General features: G+C 39.7%; 1 protein-coding gene across 1 annotated transcript in view; it reads right to left on the reverse strand.

The window, feature by feature from the left end:
* LOC108051018 (protein slit) overlaps positions 1-17,383 on the reverse strand; it is a 55,708-nt gene that overhangs the window by 15,682 nt on the left and 22,643 nt on the right. The window contains exons 3-4 of the mRNA XM_044457824.1: positions 15,852-15,909; positions 302-520 (exon numbers count right to left, since the gene is read on the reverse strand). The gene's annotated coding sequence lies outside the window, so the exon portion shown is untranslated. The remainder of the gene's footprint in view (positions 1-301; positions 521-15,851; positions 15,910-17,383) is intronic.

Genomic DNA, 17,383 nt, shown 5'->3' on the forward strand with positions numbered 1-17,383 from the left:
TTAGTCATAATCCTCAAATTTCAATGCAGTTGCTAAAAAACAAACCTGAATCCGAAACCAAAAAACCGCGTGCCAGCAAACTCGTCAGACAGCGCGTTTAAAAACGCAATGCGACAGCATGGGAGTAGAGGGGGGTTGGAAAACAGACATGTGAGGGGGAGGGGGGTCGAGGATTGACAGGGAGCTGTCCCCAATTAATTGTTGTATTTAGCACAAAATGAAATGAAATAAGTGACAACATCAATGCGAATTAAAATTATTGTCACCGGTGTTGTAATGCAATCAGTTTCGATTTGATTACCTTTAATTGACTTTTCAGCACTGTTGAATCAGCGACAGCGACGTCGACAGAGGCAGCAAAAATGCTGGCAGCGTCATCAGCATTTAACACTTTTTGTCGTTGCTCATTAACAATTCAAACTGTGCGCTTTTGACCCACTCCGCCTAGTGGCTTAATTTATTTTATTAAATTCAATTCCAATGCCGGAACTTGTTGTCAAACATATTGTTGATGGAGGGCCTGAAACGAGAATAATGTGCAAAAAACCATAAATAATTTAATCCAGCTGCGGCAGCATCGTAAATTGTTAATAATATCACAAAGAGGTTTGCATGTCGGCAATTTATGATTTGCTTAAAATATTCATTTAAATGTATACCGAGTGGAATCGCTCTGAGGACAGACTTTTTTAAAATGCCCATATTTTTTGTCAGATTCTTTTTCAGTCACATCGCTGGAAATTTGCTTTTTTAATTTAAATTTTAATTATTTATTTATGCTAATGCCTTAATGGTTCCATTGAACGATGATATTAATTTTCCGCATTTCCCGATAAACTTGATTCCATTTAATAACATGCATTAACTAGATTTTTTCGTTTAATGCATTTTGAACTTACCTCCCATCCGATTACGCCTAGATAAACTCTAGATAATTATTTAATATTCAATTACTCAAATAGCAATTTTGCATTTGAATTAGTGCCCACCTGGTGCAAAAAAAGAGTTTAACAAATTGTTCGGCCTTAATGAATAAATTGTTTGCCGTGCAATTTGGCCGTGCAACTGTTTTCACATCTGAAATATTTCCGCAATTTAATATGCTGGAAAAGGTGAGGCCAGCATAAAGCAAATGTGAGTCTGAGCCGCCGCAGAAAAATATATATCTGAAAATGTGGAAAAGCGTAAAGGGAAAAATGCAAAATGCCGGGCCTCGCCTATTGCCACTGGGAACTGTCCCTTGTCTGGGTCCCCAGAATTCCCCCAGCTCCCGATCCTTTTGGCCCCCCCGATCCCCAGCCTCTGTCCCTTGTCTTTCGGGCTGCTGGCTCCATACATGGCAAGTGTTGTAAGTATGTGCTTAAATACGCATTTATTCATACAAATATGGCCAGGAGGCGTCTGCGGCAACCGCAGAAAGCATGAGCATCAGCAGCGGGAGCATTTGGAGTAGCAGCCGGCAAAACAATAAAAGCAAGTTGTGAATGCTCAACTTAAATTTGTAGTCGAATAAGAAATATTCAGTATTTTTGTATTGATAATATTAAATCACTTTAAAGTTGTTAAATTATTAAAATAAATAACTTTTTAAAGATAAGGCAGAACTTTAAAGTGGATTAGATCTTTGCTTTAATGAAAAACAAAATAAATAAAATAAGTGTGTTGGATTAGAAAATACTCAGAAGAAGTTTAAATTAAAAGCAATGAAGATTTTTTATTTATTTGGTTAAAACATTTTGATTTGATTTAATAAAGTATAAAATATATTATTTTAACATTGAAAGTTTTAATAGTTGCAGATTTGAATTGAGATCTGTTAAAGTGAAAATCAGAATATGTCATCATTGTAATGGTTTTCTGTGTTTTCTATGTTTAAAGCCCTTAAAAACTCGTATAATTGTTAAGGCTCTACTTCTGCTCTACTTCTGGATTTTAAAACAACTTCTTCTTTTAGTAAGTTCCGTAGAATCCAGCATACCCCTCGCCATACCCTGTGGTCACTCGGTATGGCAAAACGCAGAGCGAACGAATTTCCATGTCGTCGTCGTTGTCGTTGTCGTGGTTGTTGCTCGTTAGTTGCGCATCTGATTTGCCCGCCGAGGGAAAAACCAAGGGGGAGGAGGGTCCACAGGATGCGGACCCAATGCCGGACCCCTGGATGGTTGCCCCGCGGGCTCCTTGGCCACGCGAACATGGCGCAAATGTGACAAATATGGTCATGAAGTGTGCAAGTGACAAGTCCAACATACTTACAAATTTTCATGAGGACCCACAAAACCCGCTGGTTGAGGGCCAGAGCGGAATTCCTCTGCGTTTCAAATATATGTTAATGATGCCGAAGGAGGAGGAGCAAGAGGAGGAGGAGGGGGAGGGAAGTTCGGTGCTGGGGCGCACAATGATTTCCAGTTTTTCTCCTCAGCATTTTCCCTGTTTAGTTGGCCAAACGTATTTCCTGTCTTTCCGCCGCTTACCCAACACCTCTTCAACTGTTTTTATTTTAACGATTTTCCCCCGTTTCTTTTGCAGCCTTTGTTCGGCAAATAAAAAACTGATTTGAATATGTGCAAACTAATGCCGCTGTTGATGAGGTGGCGCTTTTTATCGCCAGCTCGCTCCGCAAATTAAATTTCAATTTCAATTTTTAACGGAAGCGGTTTGAACAGGGATTTCTTTCTTTTTATTCTTCTCGGGTAATGTGATTTAGATAGCTTTGGGGTTTTAATTGGCGAACATCATTGAAAAAAAGAGAAAGATGTTTCTTAAAGCAGAAATAAATTAAGTGTAGAGCTCTTCACCAATAATTATGGGAAACTTTTTGAAATGAAAAATTATATTTCTAAGCTAAAATTTACATAACAAAGATGGTTATTAAAAAAGAGTTTCGTTCAGTGATTTGAACTTTTTTCTTTAAATAAATGTCACAATAAATGAGCTTTAATCCAGAGTCGGCTTGCCACATTTACTCTTTATTTTTACTTTCCCACAATGATTAATCGATTGACTTGTCGCAATCCTTAATAATCGCAGCAGGAAATGCGTGTCTCAGATCCAAACGAGAACATCTTAAAAGGGTAAGAATAAACGGCCAGAGAATCAGTCATCTCGCTGCATCCTCCATGGCATTTGTCCATTTTCCAACCTCGGACAGGAAATGACAACGAGCTGACTGAGCAAACAAGAAATCAAACAACTTGCAAGGCAGCAAAAACAAGGAGCAACACCAGCGGAGATTTCCAGGCATGGTCAACCGCAATCAACGTTGCATGCCACATGCAATGGGCTCCTAAAAATTAGACGACCAAGTTTTCCGATCCGAAAAGTCATTTAAAATAGGTGCGCATCGAGGGAATGGGGGTTTTAAAGTACTTTACTACACAGAGAATAAATATTCAAAAAAATGTGGCTTGATATAAATCATTTCTTATTTCTTTGGTTACTAGAAATCCCTACTTTTTATATATTTCATTTATATTATTCATTTTGCCTATGCTGAAAATGTTTTATAAACTAATTTAGATTTTACGAGTTCAATTGATCTGAAAACTATGGCATAATTACATTGTATATAAGGTTAGAATATAACAAAAATGGTTCTCTAAGTCAGACAACTTAAAACTCTTAATAAATCAAATCATTCCATATTGAAAGTAAGAGTGCATTGGAGTACATGTACTTTGAACTATTGTTCCCTGTGTACGCACGCACTTAGTTTGTCTCCCCACTTTCAAACTCTAAACAAGAAAATCCGTCACGAAAATTACATAATTACCTGCAATAAATTGTAATTACGGACTTTGGTAACATTTTGCTTAGATAAACGCTTTTTCATGTCGCTGTCTGGGGGCTCTGTTTGTTTTCGTTTTGGTCTTTTCCATTTCGGTTTCATTTCGCCCCACTGCGACGACATTGACTTTGCTTCGTCCGCTGGCATAAATTAGACTAAGCAATTACAACAACAGACAGACTGAGGTGACAATGTCACGGAGGGGGGAAAGAGGGGGGCTGCACGTTTTCTGTTCCACAAAATAGAGCTACATGTTATCCAACGCCCCCAGGCACTAAAGTCATTTATACCGATTTGTGGGTGGTCAGAGATTTTGGTAAGCTGTGGAAGAATCATGCCCAGAGGAGCCACAAGAATAAATCTGTGTAAATTTATAATTTAATTTCCACGGGAGTGTCCTCGAAGTCCGGGCTCAGACAGTACTAACCTCATTTGATCTAGAGCGACTTTGGATTCCGATGGAATCTCAGCATCAATATTTTATCCCCAGCCTCAATGATTCATGCATTGGATCGAATGCCAAATTATACCACTAACCCACAAGAGTGGCTGAGGAAAATATATATTTGACAAATTGAGCTGGAATCGATAAATAATAATTGAAGGCGAGTGTGCAGGGGCCAGAAAATGATTGTAGATTGAAGAGATACTATGGGGGCCACTGAAAGAGGTAGACACTATGTCTCGGGCTACCCATAAAAGCAATTTCAATAAATAAACAAATTGGGTCAATGCAAACGGCAGGCGAGAGAGGGAAATACTCGCACACAAATCGAACGACGAAAAGTATCTGCAAAATTATTTGAGAGTGACCAAAATTATGCTTATATTGGGTCTCATTAGGGTGGCCCATAAACCCACCCACCCACTTTGCTCTCATTTACTATGAACATAAAATCGAAGCTGAAAAAAGTCATTCGGTCAGCTATTATGCATCCAAAAAACGTTGACCGTAAACTAGTTTTTGGCTCTTTGGTCAGCTGCATATTAAAGTTGTTAAAGCATCAGATTTGCATATTTTAACAAAAACATGCAGACGAAAAATGTCGAGTAATCAACTTTGAACCATATAAATTTACGCTTAACATTTCCTACACACCAATCTATTTCATTGGAAGCTCACAAATAAAATCACGAACGAAATTTAAAATGCAAAATCAATGGGAAATAAATGCGCATAACGTTTAGCGTAATTACGGATCGGCAGCCAATGCAAATCCTCCAAATGAATCTATGTAAACATGCATCTATATATACACGCTGGAATGTTTCCCTTGATAAGCTGCAAAAGTGAATTTTTATAAAAATTTATTGCTAAGGTTAATTGGGTGCTGATGTCTGTGCATTCGACATCGAACCGAAGCGATGACATAATGATCAGTCTTTATATATAGACACATTTTAATCTGTATACATTTCTGGTTTCACCTATCGCAGATTCCCCCGAAATCATGCATATTCTTTAACATCCTAAGGTGTGCTGTTGTTTAACAATGATTAATTTGAAGTTTAAACTTTTTTTTAGGTGACAAACAACATTGCTAATTTGCATGCTTTTTTGTTCAACCTTTTGCTTAAGCCCTCTTTGCATATATTTAAAATTGAGTATTTGGAATTTTTGTTGGAAAGAGTTTAAGCACTAGCAATCATTTTTTACTAGATTATTATTTAGCTGTCTAGCTCATCAGAAATTAAAAACTTTAAAGGAAATGGAAATATTTCTAAGCCCTACTTTAACTTTTCTTAAACGAAGTCCTTGAAAGTCAACCTTGTTATTTTTTAAAGAGCTTTGTACGGAGTCTATGGTTTTTTGTACTTCGTAGAAAAGTGTCCCATATTTCTGCAAGTCATATGTGATTTAGGCTAATTATACACCCTGCTAATGCCAATGCTAAGCCTCAAATGAGTTGGGCTTATCAGCGGATTTCCATTTCCTTTGTCCCTTTTTTGCCTGATATAATCTTCCGCTTCGTTAATGTCCGCAGCCTGCCATGGCATAACTTTTATTTGCAGGCCATTAAACATTTAGGACCACGCCCCTTAATGTCACTAAAAGCGCTGTTTGGCCGACAGGGGGAGCTTTGCATAAATCGATCTGAGGTCTGAGCCTGTCTCCGGCTATTTACTTATTTATCACAATGACCCAGCCCTATTCCCAGCCCATTCCCTGTGAGTAGACCACACACAGCGTAATAGTTCCCGAGTTCGTCTTTTCTTCTTTTTTTTTTTTTTTTTTTTTTTATTTTGCAGTCCTCAGGCTGGTCCTCCATTATGCCGCTGTTTGCCTTGATAATGTTTCCAGGGGGGAAATGGCAAACTCCTCAAGTCGGTCAAGACATCGCTGCCTTTTTGTCATTTCAGTTGTGTTTACTAAGCGGAAACACGAAAAAATAAATATATTTAGGAGTGGGTATTTATATATATTTGCACTTCTCCCCCAAATGGTGGCTCAAGAAGGCCTAGTTCTGACTCCCGACTCCCGACTTCTGACTCTGACGACTCTGCTCCTAAGCAAATAATTTATTTATGGGCTTGTTTACTTGTTCCGGGCTCGGGATCTGCGTCGGCTTCTTTTGTCATGTTTGCCAAGGGCTTAGTAGGTGGCAGTTCTCGAATTCGGTTTATAAATAAGAAATCAATTGATTTTATTTACAACTCTTAAGGCGCTTAGCCATTCCGGCTTTGCTGTTCGGGAAATTGAACCACTCTATAATAAAGTCGATTCCACATAAATATTGTTTCTGCGTACCAAGAATCACAAGCTGCTCTTTCGCTTTAACCAAAATATTTACATTCGTTTCTGCTGCACTTGCAAACGCAGTTCGCAGTTACCATTGAGTAATCAAATGTCGACTGGGTGAAAATGTTTACGCCGCTTTTCTGGGAATAACTGTTGGGGAAGTGTTGAAAATTTATCTGCCTGGCCATGCAAATTTTTCGTTTTTATTTGCCACGTTTAGTTTGCTGCAGCAATGGGGCCGCAAAAAAAAAAAAAAAACAACAAAAAGGGGCGAATGGGAAATGGAAACCAGGATGCAGCAGCCCAGTTTTCCATTAGCAAATGTAACCACAAAAGCTGGGCTCCATCTCTCCTGCCCTTTATCCACATACATCTCACTTGCTCTCGGGGTCTCTCGCTCTACTAATTCCGAACCGATAATTTGCACTTAACTGCCAGAGTTCTGGCTTGGTTCTCGTTCCTGGTTTCAGTTACTTTCATACAAAATTCCCTTTCATAAAACATTTTTTTTTGCCCCTCTCTCTTTTTTTTTGCCTCTTCCACTGACAAATTCTGGCAAAAAGTTTGTGTTCGAGGGGATATAACATTATGGGCTTGGAGCTCTGGAGCCAGTTGAATGCATTCGATGGTTACCAAAATCCAACTGACGATAGTCTATCAGGCAGAGCGTGAATCGAAGTTAAAGTTCGGGTTTCTTTATATTTACATTTCTCATTGGTGGGACAGGAAAAGCGAACAGAGATAGGATTTCCGTGGCCATGGCTAACGGCGGCTTTTCCCCGGCCATCCAGCTCTATTTTGGCCCCGACGCCACACATAAGTTATTATTTACTCTGACAATAGTGGAGTGTTCGAGGGACAGGATGTAGAGCTCCTCCAGCTCCAGTTTGCCACTCAATTGACGCTCGATGCAGACCGTCGTCCTTCCCCCAAAATTTCCCCGGGGCTGTTGTCGGCCTGCCAAGTGTTGGCGTGTTGACTTGGCTCCCCAAACTGACTTTATCCCCCACTTCCCTCCCGCTTCTCGCTCCTTTTCCTTCTCCTTCTCCTCTTCCATTTTAGTTTTCCACTTGATAGTTCTCTCAAGTCCACAGGGCTGTTCCTAGTTGTTTTCATGTATAATTTCCTAGTACAGAGTAAAAATGTCATAGGAGTTCAAGATTATTGATTATAATCAATCAGTATCCTGGTCTCAGCCAATAACTCCCAGCTTAGCAAATTCAAATAATAAGATTAGTAAAAAAAAAAACTTAATTATCAGTTGATTTTTTTGATTGATTTTCAATGTTTCAATTTTATATTTAATTCATACTTGTGAACGTGTGATTACTGATTATCATACTTGATCTCACCTTAAATATTTGCCTCATATCTAGGAAAAAATTATTAAAACCCTTAAAAAATTCCCATTAGCTCAATTCCCATTAACTCAATAATTTGCTTAATTTAATTTTATCAATAAACATTTTAATAAAATGCATTTAATCAAAAAAATATTTATATTTAAACATTATTTTGGTTTAAAAATAGATCTGGATTTATAAATTTTCTTCCTGTGCAAAAGCATTCCCGACTTCTCGATTCCTGCAACTTTTTGCATTAGTGTTCCCTAGAATTTGGCTTTGTTTATTTTTTTAAAGGACACTCCCCCTTTATAAGGTTTAAATAATGGTTACTTTTTGATTCCAACCCATAATTCAAAGGCAAACGGCAGAAATCGAAGTTGGGGTGGGCAAATGTATCTGAATGGCCAAGTATCTGAGCAAAGTGCCGTCCAAGGCCGGAGGGAAGTTGTATCTGCTAGTTGCTCGAGCTTTCTGTATCTGTCGGTTTTGTTCGCTCTTTCGAGTGGCGCTACGTTGACCATTTTTGGGTGGCCCCACCAACGTTGAGTTGCTTTAGGAGTTGGAGTAGGAGTAGGAGTTGGGGGGGGGCAGTGTCGTCTATAGATTCCGTATAGCATGGAAGCTGCCAGCACGCGTTGATGCCGTTGTTGTCTGTTGGCCATAAAAAGTCAGACAAGTTCCAGGGCGACGCGTTGCCATTGCAACTTCGGATCGAATCGCTTTTTTTTTTGCTGTTCTGCCGCTCCGGCTTGTCAAACGTAGCTGTTAGATACAATTACAGTTAGCTGCAGATAGCCGGAGTAGCTATGCGAACGGCGGCACTCGTTTGAAGTCCGCTCCACCGCCTCAAGGTACGTATCTTCATCTCGCATCTCACATCTCGCATCTCCATCTTTGCCTTAGTCATGTGCGGTCGCCAAAGTTATCGGATACCAGTCGAGACTTTCTGATTTCCATTGTCTCAAGTGCAAAGATTTCTGCTCTCCGTAGATATCTGCATCTGGGCATGCGGAATTCGCTACATATCTTAATCGCCGGGAGGCGTGTGAATCATCGGATACGGCCCTGGCCACTGGCAACTGGCCATTAAAGTGCGACAAGTGTTCGGAGCCGGTGGAAAATTGCATAATTGCCATGTTGGGGATAATTGCCGTCGATGAATCATCCCACAGATTGTCGGGCTCCGAAATCAAAAGATGTAGAAACTGGTTGCGGATTAATGGGCTGCGATCAAAGGGGAGGTTCCACTTTTTGGCATAATTATTGTATCGAATTTGGAGTAAAGACATAAGGAAAGTTAAGCATTTATTTTTAACATAAAAAGTCGATTTCAAAATGTTAAGTTTTTTTTCCTTGCTAAATTGGGCAATTGTGTTTATTAATGAATTTATCAATCCAATGGTTTATTTATAAGGGAATTAATTGGATGAGTATAAGTTGTAACTTACAGTTGCCAAAAATGTGTACTAGTTTTTATTTAAAGCATTTTACTAAGCCTCAAATGTAACTCTACATCTGGCTTAAATTGCTTCCTTTTTTAAGTCGCTTTCAGTCAGCTAGTGTTTCGTTTTAGCTAACGTTACCAAAATCGCTTCGGTAAACATAAACTAAACTGAAACAAACCCACTTCCAAGGATACGAATGGCCTCCCCCCAGAAACGCGCCCAGAAAAGCAATTAAAGATTAAAGTCTGGCAAAGAGGAAAAGAAAAGCAGAGTCGGTGACTGGAAATGGATGACCAGCACGTGTTAAGCTTATTAGGAACTTTGATTTCACTTGGACTATAGAGCTTGCTTAGACCTTCCGGACCAACTCTTTGCAGCCTGAGAATAAAGACATAAATCCCGGGGCTCAAGACACACAGCTTGGCAGTAGAAATGGCAACAACTAATAACCAATAAAAAGTCTTAAGCCATCTTAAGCTCATAAATGTTATTTTCAAATACAGAAATAACCATGCCAGAGAGCTGTGGTCTGAGGTCAAAGGGCAGGGCGCTCGTTCGTTCTAGGGCCATAAAATAATCCAACTACGTGTGAGTGGAAGTGTGAGTGCCCCCCAAAGGAAACCATTCGAGTTGAAAAGCCCTTTTAATAAGCATTTTGGCCAGACTCGAGGAAAATAAAAATAAAAATAAAAACTTGCATTCGAGCGAACGGCAACAAGTGGAAAACGACGGGGTGGGGGGGTTTGCTGGAGTGTGGCAGGATTAAGGAGAAACCACTTCAGCTGATGTTTGAGTGAATGAAGTCGAAAGATGAGCAGCCCGAGCCCCAGCCAATGATTGGCAGGAGAAAGAGTCGGGTGAAGCGGCAAAAGAGAGAGAGGGCAGAACGCCGCAGAGCAGGCTGTAAAATAGAGCAACAGTCGGCGGCAACAGTTGTTGCCTCAGAGCTGCGGTCATGTTGCATGTTCAAGATGACAGCCTGGCTGCCAGGCAACGAGGGTCCCCTTCAAAGTTTTAAAAGCTTCGAAGTGTTACATAAAACTGGCTGGGTAAAGATCACATTTTCTCATTGTTTTTAAAAGGATTAACATGTTTTGTATATTTCCCTATTTTGACAGAAACTAAAGACTATAAGGACAATAAATTAAGATATGTTTTAAGTGTTCATTAGAAAATCTATAGTATGAGATCTAGTTTGTTACATATTACATATCCTACTATTACATATATAAAACACGATTAATCCTACTAACTGGGATGATAATGTTTGGTTGACAAAAAAAGTATTTGAACAATAATTTAAATAAATAAAGAAAAAAACTCGAATTAATCTCAGGTATTGAACTCAGGGTGTAAGACTAACCTAGACTATTTTTAAGGTACTATGGGTACTATTTTTAAAATTAAAAGCCTGGGAATTTATCACTAACTCGCAAATAGTGGTTCTATATCGTTTTATAGTTATAGTTTTCTTTTACTCTCCAGGGGTTTACTCTGATGTCAAACCTACATTTCCTATTGTCAGAACTTGTGAAGCCACCCGTTTATCAATTTAACTCACGGCAGTCAGAGCCGAGGAGTCAGGCCAGGCTGGCTGGCAAAACGCTGCAATGCAGTTGAACTTTTAATTTGATGAATGATATACATTTGTCTCGAGTGCGAGGCAACCCCCCTCGCGGCGAGACCCTCTTTCTTTAACCCTCTCGTGGGCCTTGGTCTGCCACAGAGATTGCCGCAAGTCGGCCGGTAATTGTTGTGGATTGCAGCTGGGAGAAGACCGAAGTCCGTCGAGTCCGAAGAGCGATCGCCTGGAAATATTTGCACAGACAAGTTGACTGGACCCCTCCACACACATGGTCTTCGGCCGATCGCTGGCCGATCTGGATCTCGACTCGACTTGGGCTATATAATTTTGCTTAGCTGCAATTATGAGATGTGCCGGGCTGATCTTGAACCAAGCGAACAAGAAGGGGCTGCACACATGGAGGAGCAGCCGCAGAAACCTGAACTTCACCGGAAGCTTCGTCTTCTGTGTGCGCTGGTCTTTTGTGAATCAAAAGCAGAGCAGCCGAGGCATCAAAAGATAAAAAAAACTAAAAAGAAATAACTCGTTCTTACGGTTATCTGTTGGTTTTACAAGTGCCTCAAGTGCTGCAGAAGAATCTCCCCTGCACCATTCTTCATGCGTCTGGCAGATGCCAACATAAAATACATCCAACATCCTTAATTATGACAATCATCTCAGCTTGATGTTCATTTCTCGACTTGACTTGGTTTTGTTTTCCGTGGCTGCAGATCTCCGATCCAGATCGCTTGTATATTGTATCCGCAAGAGTGTGTATGTTGGTATGGGGTCACTTTTCGATATATTCTAGATGTGAGAGGGAAGGCGAAAGATCGCAGTAAGAGATCTGTGGCACAGTTTTCGAAAACACTTCGGAATGCCGTGCACTGGGGGTTGATTTGGTGCAAGGATGGGAACCAACCAAGTGGGGGAGATCTTTATGTTGAAGGTAGGGAGCGTGAGAGCTTTATTCTTCGGCAGTTAGTATTCTTATGACGATTCCGGGTGACTTGGTTTCGTTTGGGAATTATGGCTGATCGCGGAAGATATAATTATTGCCAAGGGATATTTTATTCGTTGTGCATTTCCCTTTTATTTTTGGTTAGGGCATGCAATTATGGAATACCAAGTTTGTGAAGCGTTTCTTTATTATTTAAATTTAATTTGCAAGGCTTACTTGCTAAAAAAAAGAGCATAAAAGCATTAAACATGATTAAATAAAATCGTTGGGAAACAAATATTATTTCTATAATGCTTAAATACCAACAATTAATTTTTAATGTATTAAATTACTAGTTTTTCATAACATATTGTCAATTAATGCACTACTAAACCCCGAACTTTCATTTGTTGTTGCCTACAGATATTATTGTACTGTTAAAGGTCATTTTTATTTTTCCAGACATACAATTCAACACGATCTCTAACCCCTGACTGGCCCAGAATTTTCTAAGCGACCACTTTCGCTTTTGGGGCAGCCGAGGCCAATTACAAAACCAGCTGATTGATTACGCGGCAATGGCAATTAAAAGCCCAGCTTTCACCCTCAGGCGGCCACTGGCCAGCCACTAATTACTTTCACTGGACCAGGGCCCGTCATCAAGCCCAACTTGCAAATAAGCCAAGTCAAATTCAGAGGCGCAGTTACAATTCGAGCACGCAGCCGGACTTTGGTTATCATCGTCGTCATCATCGCAGGGGGCCAAAAGGTTAATATGGCAATTAGCCAACTTTACCAAAAGAAAGCCGAGGCAAAAACAGAAAAAAAACAACCAAAAGGTAACGCAGGGAAAAAGCCAAACTCTCTGACAATTAACAGAGCCATAGCTTTCATAGGTCGTAGATGCGATAACTTTCAAATGCGATTAGGGTCGATGAGCTGCCAACTGAATCCAAATCGACAGGTTCTAGCAAATGATAATAATTCTGTTTTCGTTTCTCTTGTGTTTCTTTTTTTTTCCTACCGAGGATGAGCCATCGAAGCCATAAGAACGGATGCCGGCATCCACAAGATACTTTTGAAAGTATCTCAACAGGTTCACGCCTCTATCGAAATCTCAGACACACATTGAATGTAATTTTCAGACGAAAAAAATGGATGGAGAGACGGGCCGAAATGAAAACCTTTCGAGCCAGATCCACTTGTAAGTGGTACATCAAAAATTTCCAACAGTTTTTCAAGTGTTTATGATGGGGGCATTGAGGGGCATTGGTTTTGGCGTGATTACCGCAAGTAAACTATCTCTCACAGCTGGATGTTTCTGAGGGAACGGGCTGCCGGTTTTTATTTCTTTGTTTTTGTTTTCCCTTTTTCTGTGTTTTTCGTCTTTATGAAGATGAATTTCTTTTTTATGAGTGATTTAAACGTGTCTGCTGCTCTGTATCCCCCTGCTGTTTTGTAGCTCCAATTACCTTAGACCTCGCTTGATTGATTCAGCCGCAACGGACCGAGTTCAATATCAAGGCAAGTTCAGCTCCAGTAAGCCCATCAGCTAATCCGAATTTCGAGCGCCTTTTGTCATAAACCCTAACAATACGTCATCATCGGTTTACCTTCAATCGACCTAAACCCTCGGAAACAAAAACATAATAGAAAGAGAACCAATGACAAATCCGTTCAACAAGTGGCACTCGAGACCAGATCTCTTAAGAGGGCTTCTGCTTACATCAATGCCAGCATCCAATCTTTATCTGCGGCTCATCAAGCGGATCGCATTTGCATACAATTCCCATCGATGCGTATTTCCTATATATATCATTTTCCCTATCGCCAGTGACAATCTGGTGGGCATAAATCAGGGGGCCGCATCTTGGCTTAGATCTCCAGTATATAAATTTAAATTAGCCAGTTCAACTTTTACCCCCAGACTGGCGGGCCGGTGATTTAGCACTTGGAATATGCCAAGAATCGCTTTGCAGGTGTTTCAATGCCAAAAACGAGTTTACATGCGACTTGACTTATTTGCCTGCTAATTTCTGGTTATTTATGCGACCAAAGCCGTTGGAAAAAAGTCTAACAATAGACGGCATTTGGGTGGGGCCTCTAGTTGCTTTGCGGATTTGTTTATTTTTCTGTGAGCGCGCTTTTTGGGCTGCCTTTTTTTTTTGGGGGGTCCATTGTTTGCCTGACAACATGACAATTACACGTTCAGAATTTTCGAAAAACAAATTGCGTTGTCAGCTTTGGTTGGTGGTAATCAGCATGGCAAATTATGGAATTATTTCCACCTGAAATCGAGTGCCTGAAGGTCGTCGCTATAATTCATTCACTTAGTCAAGTGCAGGTTTAATTTACGTCTAAGGTGATCTCAGACAAAAAACAAAATTGTAAAAAAACAAATAAAGAAATATTTATTTGGCAAAGTCAAATTTTAGATTATTTACAGGTTTTTGTTGATGATGTCAGACAATCATTTGGATGTGCCAGAAGTACTCTTTGCGGTATTTATAAAGCATTTTCTGAAAAGGTTTAATTTTGCAATTATTTTTAGATTTGAATATTTATCACAGCCACACATTGAAATTACCAAATTGATTTATGCATATGGTGATCTTATACATAGAAATTATTCATCAAGAAAAATTGTTTGCAAATGTTGAAGCTAATTAAAAATGTATAATCTAGAAATAATTTAAAATTCTGGTAGATATTAAATATCTACAAATTGCTTTGAAATAATAACTTATTTGTCCTTTATGAGTGCTTCTTTAAAATTGAAAATACTGTGTCGTTATTTAATGATACTTTTTGCACTGAGTGGCTTATAGCCCCAGGACTTTCAGCGATGGAATCCTCTCAACAGACTACAAAGGATACTCCAAAAGTTGACGGCGGCTGTTTCGGTATTTTTAAAGGAAAAAAGTTGGATGAGAGGAAAGGCCTGTTTGTTATTTACCGACAACTTTATGGCCACATGTCGACGACAACAACAACGGCGAATTGTCATCATAAACAATGTGAGCGGGCCAACAAAAACAAAAAAACCATCGTTGAATTTGTTGCTTAAATTTCTGCCTCTCGTAATTTTTTTTCCTTTGCGGTTGTTGTTTTTGTTGATGCGCATGTGTGAAAAATAAGCAAGTTTCCCAAGTAATGTGGGGGGTGTGGTCGTCAGCACTGGCGACATCAACGAATTTTTTCCATTTAGGTTTTTCTTCATTTTTTTCCGTTTGTGGGAAAAGCGACGCCACGGCGTCTATTTAATGAAGTGCCAGAGCGCCGACGATTTTTTTGGGGACATTTTTTCTATGCCACGCGGATAGTGTGAATTTTCACATCAAGTTTCTCTGCTGCAGTTTTGGACTGGCATAAAGCGATTGCACCGAGTTGAGCCGGGCTTAGCCAAGTTGAGTTATCTCTTTTGCTGAAGGTGCCAACGGCCCAGTTGACAGGTGGGTGGAGGTTTACTTGATTTAAGTACGGATTGAATGGGGTTAGCAGTTTTGTGTTCAAGGTAAGGCACGTTCAGTGGTACTTAAAAGGCTGTTTTAAAGCACTAACAGAGTGTTATGACTTAATTAGCTTGGACACTTGAGTACATTTTAAAATTTTTTATAGACAATTAATGAGAAAATGTTGGCGGGCACTTAATAAACAAAGAATAAATATACCAATAGTTCTCGCATTATCTGTCTGAACTATAAAATGCATTTTAAAAAATAAATACCAACATATATGATACAATTTTAAAATGGGATGTAAATTAATGTATCAAATAAATTTTTAAAAATTCTTAGTCATGTTTTGAACTCTTAGAAGGCTATGTTATCCAAAACCTATATACCTTGATAGTTTAAACTAGATATTGCCTAATATTACTAGATTTTCTCATGAGAGGATTTTAATTCTCTTAAAAATAGATCAAACCAACAGGCTGACACAGATCATGCCGACTTAACCTAAGCCCTCGTTTTAAAGCTCTTTAATCCAACATATCGTATCGACTCGAGGGCCATTCATCCAAGCACTTACCCGCTAACACATGTGTATCCAATCACTCTCTGCCCCAATGACGTTCTGCCGGTATAATCTGTAATGAAGAGCAAACATATAAATTTAATAAGCTGTCACATAAATTTTCCGCTCTCTCATGAGCACTTAAATCTATATACTAGACCCAGTCCGAAAAATCATTCGAGCTGAACACTAAATTAGATAGAGAGCCAGCGAAAAAAAAGGAGAACCTAAAAATAGTGAACAACGAACAGAAGCGTGGGGAAAAATCTGAAACAAATTAAATCCACTTAAAAACTGTTACCAATGGCAAAATAAAAATGTTTTGGCATCTGTTTCGATTTAAAGGATTGAGTGGAAATTGAATACTTTCCCAAGAACGCTGACTAAGTGAAAATTAATAGCCGAGAAAACCCCGCTGTAAAAAAATAAAGGGGGAAAACAGGAAAACTTTCACTGGAAACTGTAACGAGAAACTTGAAATGACTTTTTGAACTGTGAACCATGAACATGGAGTTATCGAAGGCCCTGAAGTGCCGTGCATTGGAGTGTTTGGATTGTGTGTTCGACTGGAGGCATCATAAATATTTGAAATGCGTCTCCGTAACTGACACGATGATGGTTCCATCGGGGGAACTCCGGACTGCGGAGCAGGGGGCAGCCAGCATGCCACATGGCAGCAACAACATTTTGACACACTTAAGTGTCGGACAGCCCCCATCATCAGCGGTCTGATCACCGACGATCCTCAGCCGGCTGGGGCGAAGATGTGCGACAATAAATTTGAAAATTATGAACATAATTCTTCATTAACAGCGCCTCCGTGCTGCTGCCATTGATAAATTGGAAAATGCGATAGAGCAGAGGCGTCTCCCCAGCGTTTTTCTTCCCTTCCGAATTCCAAATTCCGAATACGAAACGAAAGTGAAATGTGAACTGCCCACATTTGCTTTCGTTTTATGTGGCCAGTTGGTGGGTTGGCGAACGGAACTCCGGGTTTTGGGATTTTGGGCCCAATGCCCAGTGATAAATTGGCGATATTACGGCAGCAGATTATTCAAATTTCTGCCCGTGGGCGTTAACCCACAAAAAGTCATTTGAAGAATGCCAAACCAGGCCATAGATAGACCCATTTCTGATAGTGCCCGGCGATTGTTTGGCATTCAAATTGAAATACCGTGATTTTTGTGGTCCAGTGGCCGTTGGTCGATGGTGCAGGGCAGGTGGGTTGACATAGATTTTTCCCCTATCCAGCTATTGTTTTGCGGTTTTGCGCAGATTTCAGGGCTTGACTGAGTCGGAACGCACTTTTTTCCCTCCATTATTTAATGGGCGTTGCCGCGACTTTCTGGCAGTTTATCGTTTGTTTTTTGTGCATATGTCCCAAAGGGAATTGAATGGCATTGACCACCGCTTTTTTCTAAATTCCTAAAAACCTTGGGGTATAATAACGTTTGATAACAAAATAAATTTCCAAGAAATATACAGAGAAATATGTTTGCATTCATAAAAGGTACATACATAAACATACAACATATTTAAGATATTAT

This window comes from Drosophila rhopaloa, unplaced genomic scaffold, assembly GCF_018152115.1.
Source record: "Drosophila rhopaloa isolate 14029-0021.01 unplaced genomic scaffold, ASM1815211v1 contig_163, whole genome shotgun sequence".
In the NCBI taxonomy this organism is placed as follows: domain Eukaryota; kingdom Metazoa; phylum Arthropoda; class Insecta; order Diptera; family Drosophilidae; genus Drosophila; species Drosophila rhopaloa.